Below are 13,436 nucleotides of genomic sequence, written 5' to 3'. Positions count from 1 at the left end.
ATGGGGTTGCTTCCTTAGAACCCTAAGGAAGAAAGTAAATTCTCAATGCATCTATATAATCCTTCCTACAACTCCAATCTTAACTGCTCAAGCACCCTGGGATGTACAGGTTACTGAAATTTTACTGCTATTTTTGAAACAAGGTATATGGGCTTTCACGAATCGTCAGTTTGTTTCGCAGAATGAACATGTGACCTCCTGAAATTTACTGGCCACAGAAAGTATTCAGTACTTGTGTTAGGGTATTTCTAAAAGTTCTCTAAAAAGTGTTTCTCCTGGACTAGAAGAGACATCTTCCCCATTACGTTGCCTTTAAGAGTTTGAATATCACTAATAAGAAAACTAAACATCTTCTTAATATCTTGATTAACTCAATTAACCTATCATATGGTTCATAATATTCTATTATAATAAAAGAAATTAGATGGAAAAAATCTCTCCTTCCAAATCTGAACTTCCAAAGTTCATTCTACTTCAGGGCGTGTTACACATATCATTTAGAAATCTGGAACTCAGACATTTTAAAATCCAGCTGATAAAAGCATATATTCAGAGACATTAAGACAACAACAACAAAAAAATACCACCTTAACATGGCTTAGATAAACTAGAGTGTCATCTTTGCAGAAAGCACATTCCAGAAGGCTTTGGGGGTTCCCCATGATGGCAGCTTATTAGCAGAAACTGATTGTCATGGCTTTGAACGAAAACACTTCTAGCTGCGGAGAGCTGTTTTGGCTTGTTTGTGTAATAAAGGCATAATTCACAGAAAACATTTTTTACATATTTGGGCCATGTAAGAACCAGCACAAGGCCCACAACTACCTAACATACTGAATAAAATCCTACCTTTGTTGAAATACATAAGAAATCTGCCTGTAACTTCACATAGACAGGATCTCAAGACACTACCAGACCAACAGTAACCAAACAAGAATAATTCAATCTTTTTACAGTGTTCTTGAGCTCATAGCAGGAAAAGACAATTTTTGACTGGTATCATCCAATACTCAATCTGTAATATCTAACCCTCCACCAGTTTTGTGACATATATCAAAACTTTCATTAAAATTGAGGATTTATACTGATGCGAAATGTAACAATAGCAGAGAATTCAAATTCTTTTGTCTTTGCTGACCTGTTTAATACATACAACTCTAAAAACTGAAGGAGTTATTCCATGGTGCAGTATGCAGCTCCTAGCTGTGTGCACCCTAGATATAAGCAAACCTAAATTACCATTTGATTCCTGGAGCATTTGCTGCTCTGATGTAGAAAAAAGCACAACAGGAGAAGTGAAGCAAAAGAGAATAGGATGGATCTCCTACACTACAAAGAGAGAAGAGAACATTGCATGGACACAAAAAACCTGAAGGATTTAAAGGACTATTTCACAGAGGAACAGAGTAAGACAGCAATTATCACAACTTATATATAACATCATGTCCATGAGATTGTTACATGTTTTACTACAGTCTGGTATCTTCTCTACATCTATACAATACAGGAGTGACTTGGGTCACATCATAAAATAGGGCTACAGCACTAAGGTGCTTCTGCAGCTATTCTTTGAAGCAAACAACAAAAGTAGGGCCTACAAGCTTCCATATGAAGCAAATCCACTACCTGGTTTTATTATATTTTTTTTAACAAAGAGAGGAGCAACAGTTGCACAAACTCCCCACTCTTGTCCCAAGATTTTTATACACACACACACACATACACACTCATATATGGAAAAGGCAGGTTTGATTGAGAAAAATAGAAATTACTGTCGTATCAGCCAGAAGAGCCACATTAGATTCAGATGAATGTTCAAATAATGCAATACTAACTTGTCTACATAGCCATGCTTTCTCCATGCTCCTCCTTCAAGAGCTATCCAGACAGAATGTGGAGAGTTGCTGCACTATAAATATGCAGTCTGTCTCTGTAAAAACAAACAAAACCCATACCAAGAATGAGCAATAAAAAATTTTTACAATAAAGTATCCTGAAAACTAAAACACAAGCCAAATATAAAATTATTAACAGCAGCCATTCATCAACTTCCATTTTATCAAAGCTGTAACATGAAGTAGTATAAACTTTTGGGTTTTGATGGAATCCAGGATCATTTCTCTGTCTGTTTTTCAGATCTCTGCTGCCGCTCATATTTTCTGTTTTTACAGTCTGATCATGATGACTGATAATCCTTCTGAAAAATCTGTTTAAAGCAAGTTATGCTCAGCAACAGTCATCCCCTAGCTTTCGCACACAATGAGCTTGTTTAATCACAGCCACATGGTTTTACACGTGACATACGCAAAAGTGATTTTAAATGCTTTTTCAACCATTTCTATTGTTTTGACCAAATCTCAAATTCTATTTTTTAAGGAAAACCTCACTGCATCTAAAACAGTAAGAAATGCATAAAGTAGGATCTGTAGACATATTCTGTCTTATCCTCTCCTTGATGTTTCTGTCTGAGAAGGTAATTTCCCATCAAGATGAGATTTTAGGCACAGGAATTGCAGAAACCTGCCCAGCACCTTAATTTCAAGGTCCATGTAATTACATGCTCAAAATCTCAGCTTTTGAAAAAACAAACTGCCTCAAGATCTAGATAAAAAATGTTGAGAACCTGAACCTCATGCTTATCTTAGCAACCTCTGTGAATACCCGTTCCTGCAGACCCTCTGTCTACCTTCCGTACTGTGAACCCATGTATGTGGGCTGGAGTGTGGCTGCACATCCCCCCTGGACACATCCCACAGCACACCACTCAGTACCTCACAGTCTAAAAGGCAGAAATATGGTGGAAAAGGAGATAAGAAGCAGTACAAACACACATATGACCATGCTAAGGACAATCTTTCAGAGCAATGCAGCTGTTGAACACAGGCTTTTCAATTGAGTGTTTGCAAAGAGTTCTGAAACTACAAACCTCTGGAGAGCAGCTGGCACAGCAGATCAGACCCCTTTTCCAGTGCCCTTTAGCTGCTCTATGTCAAAGCCTCTGCTGTCACTGCTCAAGACCTGAGTGTTATTCCTACCATGTTTTTTCTCTTCTAAACTGCTTACCCTTGGCAAATGCCAACAGCTGGCCTCATCATTCCTTGTGGATTTACTGAAAAACATGAAGGAAAACAGTGTTATGATATTAATGCCACACATACTTCTAGCCACACTGCATAAGACCCACTTCCTTCAGTTACTCAGACAAGAGCCTCCCTACTACTTGATTAAGATATTATTTGCAAAAATTATAGTCTTGTTGCTATAGAATAATTGACATTTTGTTGCTGTACTATTGACCAATCTATCTACATTCTGCCTTCATAATATCATTATATTCACAGTCCTGCAATTGTCAAGGAGTGAGAATTTACCTACAGTTGTTTACCCACAATTTTTTATCAAAGTATAACAAACTCTGTCAGTTTGTGTGTTTCCTGCTACAGCACCCAGCTACTGAATGCCTGTAGTGGAATCAAATGTAGGTGATTAAGCACAATATTGAGACTATTAATATAAAGCAATCGAAGAACCCACATAATAAACATTACCCAGACCTCCAAGCTTCAGGTCTAACCTGAGAAGCCACAAGCCTCTGAGTCTTAGAAGAGTTTTTTGGAAATATGGGTATTCCCAAGTACAGTCTCACGGTTGGAAGAGCAACATTCTCAACTAATTTCAGAGCACATGACTCATCGGAAAAACCTTCCAATTCATATTTCCATAACATCAGCACCCTCTCCAAGGGCCTTCTCGATTCTAGACTGGTTTAACTACACTCTCTCACTTTCCCCCTCTGAATTTATAGTCTGCTGTAGCAGACCTTCCACATTTTCCTTTTCCTTTTCCTTCCCATTTCCCCAGCAAATGTTTCTTCAACTGTGAGAACAGCTAGATTAGGAAAGAAAGCTCCGAACTGAATTCCGAAGCCCATCTCTTCAGTCACAAGGTTTAACAAAGCCATACTTAACCTGAGGGTGATGCTGATCTTGGCTTCTTAAGGAGTTTTAAGCAATGGCCCATTTCCAAAGCACTTAATATTCTCAGCTGAAAATTACCTCCTAAGCACAAACCTGAAAACCAAGATTGACAGACCTTACTCAGAATTAAATTTGGTCTAGTAACAACTAGAATATTCTATAAAAGAGATAAAGAGTTTTCCCTGAGTCTAGGTCTAAACTCTGGAAGGAAGGAGTGCAGAAACTAAGGGTCACACAGACCACTTTCTGCTCCACATTCTCCCTTTGGACTTTGCCTTCCCTAACGCAGGGTAGATACTTGGTAACATGCACACTGACAAAAATGTTTGTAAAAGCAAAGATTAAGTACTTTTAAAATTCTTCGGAGAAAGTAAGAAAACCCACGACCATCACATCATGAAGTCATAGACTCATTTAGATTGGAAAAGACCACAGAGATCATGATCCTAACCAGTACCTTAGCACTCATTTCCAAGTCCACCACTAAACCATGTCTCTACATGCCACATCTACATGCTTTTTAAGTACCTCCAGGGATGGTGACTCAGCCACTTCCTTGGCAGCCTGTTACAATGCTTGACAACCCTTTCAGTGGAGAATTTCTTCCTAACCTATAATCACACGCATGCTGTAAAAGCTGCGCAACAAAACATTAAAAAAAGCTATACTACTTCATCTGGGCCCAGCCTCTCGTAGTCTAAGTCTGATTCTGTGATAATCTCATCTCTTTTACAGGAATTATATAATGTATGGAATGCCATCTAGTCATAATCTCTGAATTTCACAGGGAAAAACCAACCAAACACCAATCTAACTGAATTTTAAAGTTCACAAGATTAAGAACTTTAATAAAAAAGAACTACAGTCTCAGCAATTTTCATTATCATTTCAACTGTACAGTCAGTAGGACAACAAAAAAATTACAAACTGTGTTCTTCAAAACACAGCATTGCTTGTCCTTAATCAGTAAATGCTTCTGTGTGTAATTTAATTGGTATGTATATTGGTTGCAAGCTTGGCTCAGACTCATGTCTTTCCAATATAATATAGTCTACTGAACTACGTTCCAGCAATGTATGTAGATATTCCACCATGGGCACCAGTTAATGAGGCCACGTCCTGCGAGAATAATATTGAATTAGCAAAAGAATGGCAATAAATTCAGAATAGGCGTCTGCAAAGTAATTTGAGAAGAAATGTCTTCCTGGCAAAGAGCAAAGCAAATACTTTGTAGGGGTCATAGCAAGGGTTTGGGGAAAACACTTTGGCACTGAATTAATGCAAAGGGATTCTACTGCTCTAAAGACTATAAACCATATTAATGGCAAGACAGGACTTCCCAAAAAGAGTCTGTTAGGCCTCTGGATGTTTATTATTAATATCTGCTAGCCATTTTTGTACAGGCTACTATTACCAGGCAAGTAATTGTGACAGTAAGGAACTGTCAGCTAGAGGTTTATTTTGTGTGCAGGTTTTGTGCTTGTTTGGTAAATCTCTTGTAATCCATTTGGGAGTATGGTCACACTATCAGTCAGGTTGGAAGAGACCACAGTAGGTCATCTGGTCCAGCCTCCTTTCTCAAGTAGGGTTATCCTAGAGAACATGGCATAGGATTGTGTCCAGACAGTTCTTCAATATCCCCAGTGAGGGAGACTCCACACCCTCTCCAGGCAATCTGTTCCACTGCATAGCCACTGCACAGTAAAAAGTTCTTCCTCATATTCAGGTGGAACTTCCTGCGCATCAGTTTCTGTCCATTGCCTCTTGCCCTAGTGGTTTGCACCACCAAGCAGAGCCTGGCTCCATCCTCTTGGATGTCTCTCCCTTTTAGATATTTATACACACTGATGAAGTCCCCTCCCAGTCATCTCTTCTCAAGGCTGAACAGGCCCAGATCCCTCAGCCCTTCCTCATAAGAGAGGCGCTCCAGTCCGCCAGTCATCCTCATAGCCCTCCACTGGACCTGCTCCAGGAGCTCCATGTCTCTCTTGTGCTGAGGAGCCCAGAACTGGACACCAGCACTCCGGATGTGGCCTCAGCAGGGCTGAGTACAGGGGCAGGATCACATCCCTCATGCTGCTGGCAATGCTTTTCCTAATGCACTACAGGATTCTGTTGGCCCTCTTTGCCACAAGGTGGCCACTCTCTTGGTGTCCCAGTATGTTCTTCCACCAATTCCACAAACTTTGTGCATCCAAAGATAATGTTCCAAATTCCATTTTCTATATTACTGTGATAGCAAACTGACATCAGATTTCTTTTAACATAATTAGAGCAGACAATATCTTCCAAATACAGCTTTTAACATACTACTTCTGTTTAAAATCTGTGTACATTAGGATCATTGTAGTAAGATAGTTTCAGCTGAGGTGGAAAAACATTCTAACAAGTCATGGATTTCATGCTCAGTACTGGCTGGTGTCCCCAGGCACAGGCCCAGGTAGTGGGCTCTTTCACACTACCACAAGGATGCTAGGGACATTAGCAATCAAGGTCAGCTAACACCCTCTCAGGCACTTAGCTGGTTCAGTCCAGAAGCTCTTTCCAAACAGTCAGTTTGGATATGACCATCTGAAAGACAGTTTAACACCCACACAGAGCCAGACCACTCTGGCTGACCTCACGGCCAGAAAACAGGTCTTGGCTTCATCGGTTTCTTAACACACATATAGCAAAAACATATCAGAAAGAAAAATCTGTGTAAGTATGGTAGCTAAGTATTCATGATAAATACCAGTTAATTATCCAGTGTTTGAAGGATGTCCCCGTTATGCTTATTGTGCTCACTGGTCTTCTGCGAGACAATGACAAATTGAATAGATCAACATGTTGATAACTTTTGGGTTTAGAGTATTAGTCTGCTTGCAAATGAAAACAACAGTTCACCTAACTTTCAAGTACTTCAAAATGCAGTTTCAATCTTTGTAAACAAGCAATCCTTCATAGCTCCCTTTCCTTTAATATGTCTGTTTGAACTGATTTACTTACAGTGTATCTTCTGGAAGAAGTGTTTAACATCATTTTTGCAGAACATTTTACTTACTACACAACAAAGACAGTTCATTTAAAATGCATCTCAGGGAGACAAGAATTAATCTCTTAATTTTCCAGTCTGATTTTCAAAATGCTTCAAAAAAGAAATACCACCACATCTTTTATTCTTACTATTATCTCCATGATTTGAGTTTCTTTCCATTTATAACACTGGATGTAGCATAATTTATCTTTAGAAATGCAACTTATTATATCCATTTCTCTTTCTGCCTTCATATTTTTTCTATCTTCAATATTTCCATTTTGTGTTTTGCTCTTTTTCCCTTTCCCTTCTCCCTCTCCTGTTTTCTTCCTTCCTTGTTCTTTTTTTTTGTCTGTTTTCTGTCATCTAACTTCTCCGTCATCTAACTTCTCCTTCCTACAAAAATAATAGTCACACCTCAGGTGAAACAAGCCAGCTGTTAAATACACAATAATTTATAGCAAGAAGCAGACCTCTGCCAAGTCTCAGACACTGTATCAGGTTTATTCAGTTGACCCCACCCTGACATCCATGTCTCTAGAAAGCACAGTTGCAGGGCACATCCCTTTTTCCAAGCAGAGGGCTGCCTCACACCTTATACACCAAGTTTGTCTAGCAGAAGATCATGCAAAAGACAGAACCTATAGCAGCTGTTATGTACACCCTGTGTGCTCCAAGGAACAGTCCTTGGGAAAGCTTGTTTGCTGCAGCAAAATGCTGCCCAACACACAAGGTTGCTTTCATTTCTCTTTATGAAGGAATACATCAGTTGTACATCTCACATGTACATTACATATGTGATATGCCTTTGTTACTTTGAATTACCCAAAGGAAAGACAAAACTCCAGGATTTTGAGCAACAATTTTACACCAGATGGATGGACAAATAATAGCACTTTTTTTCATCTAATACATAGCAAAATGGAAGGAATAAAATTAACTAGATACAAACTTGTTCTTCAACAATGTGCAACTGATTACAGAAAAGCAGAGCAATTTATTCAGACACATTCAGATGGAGAATGTGAAAAAACCCTTATATTACTGCTACCACTATGATACCGAATTCAACATGTGACATTTATAACAGGCTTCTAATTAATGGGCTTTTAGGGTGATTTAAATTGACAGAAATTAAAATTACTTTCAGAATTTCACCTTTATTAGAAAAAAGTAGTGTAACTACTATTGAAAAGATCTAAAAAACTTGGTTTGATATCACATTCAGTCTCTGAGCTAATGCTACATTTCACAGGTATCAAAGCACAAACCTCTACTACTTAAAGAATTTAGTGAAACTAACCAATTGTCAGAACTCGTAGGCCATTAGCACCCAACTGTATCAATGCTTTGTCGAAAAGGTCCTTTCCATTTCACACCTAGCGTGAATGTAGTTTCAACTGACTCAAATTTTAGCACTTTTTATCAATGGGTTTTAAAATCTCAATACTGGGATGCTCAGTCCAACTCTATCTGTGAAACAGCAACTAGAAAAAACAAAATAATGTAAAAAGGGGTTTTTCCTCTTTCCTTCTACTTCTTTGTCTTTGAACTAGATCCTATGAAAAGTAACCTATGCTATATTTTACATCTCTTGAGATTTTAAAAATCTGATTTATTATTGTGTGTATCTAAAGCATTCTTCATTGAAGTGACAAAATCCTGGTTTTTCTGATTAAGTTAGAGTTTCATCGTTCAGCTTAGTGGGGAGAAATTAAAAGACAATTTAGAGAAATATCTCCTTTGTTTCTGCTTATTTCAATTGGAGGAAAATGGTCACACTTCCAACAAAAGGAACAATTCCAGTGGTATATAAATGATAACAACATGTTGATATAGACAGACACAAGAGAGTAAAGTGAAAACCATTTACATTTCACATTAGACTTTTCAGAATCTTTATGCACAAAAAAAGGTAGTTTATTGCTTTATTTTCCACAAGTCTGTTTTTCCTGAAAAGCTCTGCTGTATCATTACATCTCATTTGCAACGTTCCTCAGATGCCTAGTTTTGGTTAGGTGGACTTGCATCACCCTGTCACACTTTTTTAGGTACTAAAACATGCAGAAAAAAGAACAATAACTTTCCCCAACCAGAAACACAGATGGGCAGAAGAAATTACTGAGGATGAACATCTTTCTTTTTGTCAGGTCTTCTGGACATAAACTCGTTTTAAAACAATCAGGTACTCTTTTGCTGACAAATTCAGCAAAAGACTAAAGAAAACTGAGTGATACAAACATGTTCTGCTACTACTGCAGATAAAAGACTTCAAGTACTTCTGTACTACAGGTTATCCATCCCACTTGACTAGCTGTGCAAATAAAGAAAAACTTGATTTTTAAAAAAAGGCATCTCTGAATCATGTAGTTTAAAATCACTGATCCTGTAAGAAAGTTCAGGACAGAAAATGTAATTTCATTTATACTAAGAGACTAATATAATGTCAGTATTTCAGTACTAAGTTCTGCCATCATGTCACTTGGGCTGCCTCTGGCAAGATTCACCTATTTGAGGAGCAGTTACACATTTAGATACACCTGGTACTGAATTGTCTGATGTGGCAATGGTTAATGATGGAACAGAGTAACAACATCTTGCTTCAGAGTTAGGCTGAAGCATCAGCATGAAAGTTTAGAACAGTGCTCATTCTCACATGCTCCACAAATGATGGACACTGAGAAGCTGGCAAAACTAGTGGGCAGAGCAACATCTGGGTAAACATCTGCTCAGTAGTTTAATTCACCGATGTTGTCAGCATTCCACCCTTCCATGCAACCAACAGTCCACTTAACCCACACAATCTCTGGGTAAGTAAGTTCTTATGTTTTATCCAGTGAAAGAGAAATGCAGAAACTTTTCCTCACAGTATATTTATTGTATAGCTAAAGTACTAACTGAAACTAGAGCACTAACTCAAGCACCGCCTGCAATTTCCATTTCTCCACTTCTAGTAGGCTTGGAGAGTGTACACGACTTCCCTACGAAGATTTTTAACTCAACTATTTATTAGCACCTTTGAGTTACTCAAAAGCAGTTAGCAGCACAGGAAGCAATACAAAGATTCTGCTGATAAATGGGCATTGAGAATGGACCCCCCTAAATCCTGACAGTAAGGGATTTCTTCCCACATCCATCATAATGCAGCATCAAAATTTTTAACAGGGTTTCAGAGAATAGATTGAAATCTTGTTCAGGCTTCTACACAGAACTGTAGTACAAACTACAGTATTCTACCGGGTTTTCAGCTGCCTTTCCAGAACTGTTCTCCTTAGACTCTGTTTATCAGCCTCATACAGAGGTCTGAAGCACCGTAAAATGTTTGAATTGGCATGACATGGCTACATTTTCATGTTTCACATCTTCATATGTTTTACTCTCCTATCTTGCACACCAGAAAATGATTTGCACCTGCCCCTTTGTTCCAGTATCATGAGATCAAACATGTAGATTACAAATAACTGAACTATTATAAAGCACAATGGCACCAAATCAAATTGAGGCAACACTAGCTAGGATGCACAGCTCCCCTTCTACTACATTCACTACCACTATTACAGACAAGACTGCCAGGATTCTATCGTTAATTTAAAAAAAAATAGGAAACTATTCATGACAATAGGTTTCATGTATTTTATATTATAACTTTTTCTGGTTTCAGTAATTTTAATGGGTGTTTCCACTGATTTTCAGCATTTCTGATTTCTGGCTCCTAAAATATACTGAACAAAACACAAAAAGTAGCAGTCTCCTCCTGCTGTTCCACTGATGTACTCTACTCCTTAACCAATTTTCACTTTGCATTTTCCCCTTTCACCCCCAACAGGTGAGAGTCAACAGAGAATATACAACCCATGAGATGTGGCTGAGGTGAGCACCGGCACAAAGCATAGATATTTTGTGTCAGGTATTTTGTGTTGTAGGCCCAGCATTCAAGGAAGTGGAGGCAGAACACACAGAGAGGGCTTGGTCCAGAGAAGGTCTAGTAGTGCAGTTAAGACAGTGAAGAGTTTCACTGAAGTTACCAGGACAAATTGCCATGTGCAATGAACTCAAGACCTTGGGTGATCATTAGGGATGAAGTTGGAACTGCACACCTGCTTGAGAGCGAGCAAACATTCCAGTCCTTTGTCAGAGCAGGGCTTGCTTAGTCCATACTTCACAGGATTAGATTCAAACAGCCCACTTTTTATAATCTGATTACAGAGCTTCCACAAAAATGAATTCCAGTGAGGTTATATTGGGCAAAACTATGTCTGTACATAGAATAAAGTAATTCTAACGTGCTCAATGCTCAATGCTCAATCAGGTGTCCAACTTCCATTTGGATCATTGTTGCAATCCAACCAAGGAGCAACAAACAAAATGTTTCTATGCCAACAAAATATCAATTATATATGATTTTATTTCCCAAATTACTAGTTAAGTACCTCAATATCTTTATCCATGACAGTGTTTTTCTCTTCTCAGGACAAAATATCTAATTGTAACTCATGTTTTGAATTTCTAAAAATTATCTTACAATTATCTTCTAACAAGTATTTAGCTAAACATACATTTCCTGCCAACAAAAGTACACTAAACCATTCCAGCTTGAATGACCCTTTAGCTTAATCATTAAGGAACTTCAGTTACATTCAATGGAAATATAATTTTATGGTTTAAATGTTGGGATTTTTTTCACACTTTCTACAAAGCAGCACCAAAACTACTAAAAAAAAAAAATGCAGTTTCTTCCTATCTGGACACTTGGTTTCCATCACATGGATTCTATGCATCATCTACTTAGAGAAAAATAACAGAATAGTTGCTAGTGTATTGAGCTAGCACGAAGGTAAGGCAGAGAAGACAAAACCTCTGCTGACAGAATTTTATTGAGCAATACAGTCCTCAGGTCCTAAAAGCACTATGAAGTGCAAGTCCACTACATCGCTACAGGTTATTTTGTAGTTCATGGTACACAGAATGCTACACTAAAGGAATACTTTTGCCTGGATACTTTTGCCTTTGAACAATAAAACCAGTTTTATTTTTCGTAACTACTGCATACAATAGACTATTAAGTGTCAAGTAGATACAGCTACTGCAATTCCAGATCTGCACAAAAGCTGCACACGTACTGAATTCAAGCGCAAACACTAACAATATTTATGTTAGTACGCTCTCAGGAATATCTGCCATGCATCCGAGCTGTTCGCAGTACTTTTGTTTCAAAGTCTGCCTCACTAGTAAGCTTATATCTACCCGGTGAACGATTTATTTAGCACTGAGTTATGTTCGCACGCAAGGGAATAGAGCAATCCCCATCTGTCTCTCATCCTTCCAGATACCCAGCGCACCACCATTTTCCCCGCAAACAAAGGTTAAGGAAAGCCCAGCTCCTGTGAAAATAAAGGCAAAGGGGCAACTCGCGGGGTCGGGAGAGGCACGGGGGGCGCAGCTTGGGGGCAGCCCCCGGCGGGGCAGTGCCGGCCGGGATCCCGACCGGCGGGGCAGGCAGCGGCAGTACTAAAGTATTTCGGACCCAAGCGCAGACAAAAGAGGGTGTGTAGCAGCTGCGCGGAGCGCGGCAGCCGCCGGCACGCCAGCCCGCTCCGCTCGGGAGGCATAAAGTCCATTTCTGGCAAGGAAAAACCCACCCACCCGTGCCGCTCCCCTCCTGCCCCTCGCCGCCGATGTCAGGGGCGCGCTTCCCGGTGCCCCCAGCCACCGCCGGCAGGAACGGGCAAGGCGCAGCCCCTCCGCTCCCGAGGAGGGGTGACGGCTTCGGGCGGGTTGAAGTTTGGGGACGAAAGGTAGACCTCGACCACACGCACTCCCACTCGCCTCGCCGCTTACCTGTGGGGAGGTGCGCGGCGCCCGCAGCCCTCCCGGCGCAGCGAGCTGCGGAGCTGCGCCGTGCCCGTCAGACACGGGGCTTCTCCGGTGAGGCGGCGGCTGGCTCAGGGAGTGACAGGGCGGCGGCTCCCCTCGCCCTTCCCCGGCACCGTGCTCGGCGAGAGGCGGGCGGGGGCAGGCATGGCGAGCAGGCAGGAGCGGGGCCGGGGCGGTCACTGCCGGCCGGAGGAGGACGCCCGCCGCCCGGGGGCTGCACGCGCCGCCGCCAGCGCACGGCCAGCCGGAGGCGGCCTGCCCCTGCCCGCCCCGCGGCGACGGGCGGGTGCCATAGCAGCGCTCCGCGGGAGCCGCCGAGGGGGGACGGCCGCCAAGCAGCCGCCCCGGGGGGCGTGGGCGGGCGGCGGCTCCGCGGCGCAAAAGTTTCCCGGCTCCTCAGCAGGGTGTCCCCGGCGCCGCGGGGGTGGTGGAAGGGGACGGACCCCGCTCTCACAGCCGGCCCGAGCGCTCCGCTCAGCGCCCCGCCGCCCGCCCGCGGCAAAGTTTCACTCCGAAACCTCGCGGCTGCGGCCCTATCTCCATGGAAACGACCCCCTCGTTTCCCTCCG

The 13,436-nt window shown here is 41.2% G+C and overlaps 1 protein-coding gene across 3 annotated transcripts in view; it reads right to left on the bottom strand.

Moving 5' to 3' along the window:
- TMEM200A (transmembrane protein 200A) overlaps positions 1–13,111 on the bottom strand; it is a 52,844-nt gene extending 39,733 nt beyond the window's left edge. Inside the window, exons 1-4 of one of the 3 annotated variants that reach the window (XM_032101720.1) lie at positions 12,832–13,111; positions 3,969–4,070; positions 3,064–3,109; positions 1,836–1,930 (exon numbers count right to left, since the gene is read on the bottom strand). The gene's annotated coding sequence lies outside the window, so the exon portion shown is untranslated. The remainder of the gene's footprint in view (positions 1–1,835; positions 1,931–3,063; positions 3,110–3,968; positions 4,071–12,831) is intronic. The other 2 variants (XM_032101718.1, XM_032101717.1) reach the window with 2 other exon arrangements.
- Positions 13,112–13,436: the final 325 nt, after the last annotated feature.

This window comes from Corvus moneduloides, chromosome 3 (genome assembly GCF_009650955.1).
Source record: "Corvus moneduloides isolate bCorMon1 chromosome 3, bCorMon1.pri, whole genome shotgun sequence".
In the NCBI taxonomy this organism is placed as follows: domain Eukaryota; kingdom Metazoa; phylum Chordata; class Aves; order Passeriformes; family Corvidae; genus Corvus; species Corvus moneduloides.
This window is presented reverse-complemented; position numbering and strand designations above follow the sequence as displayed.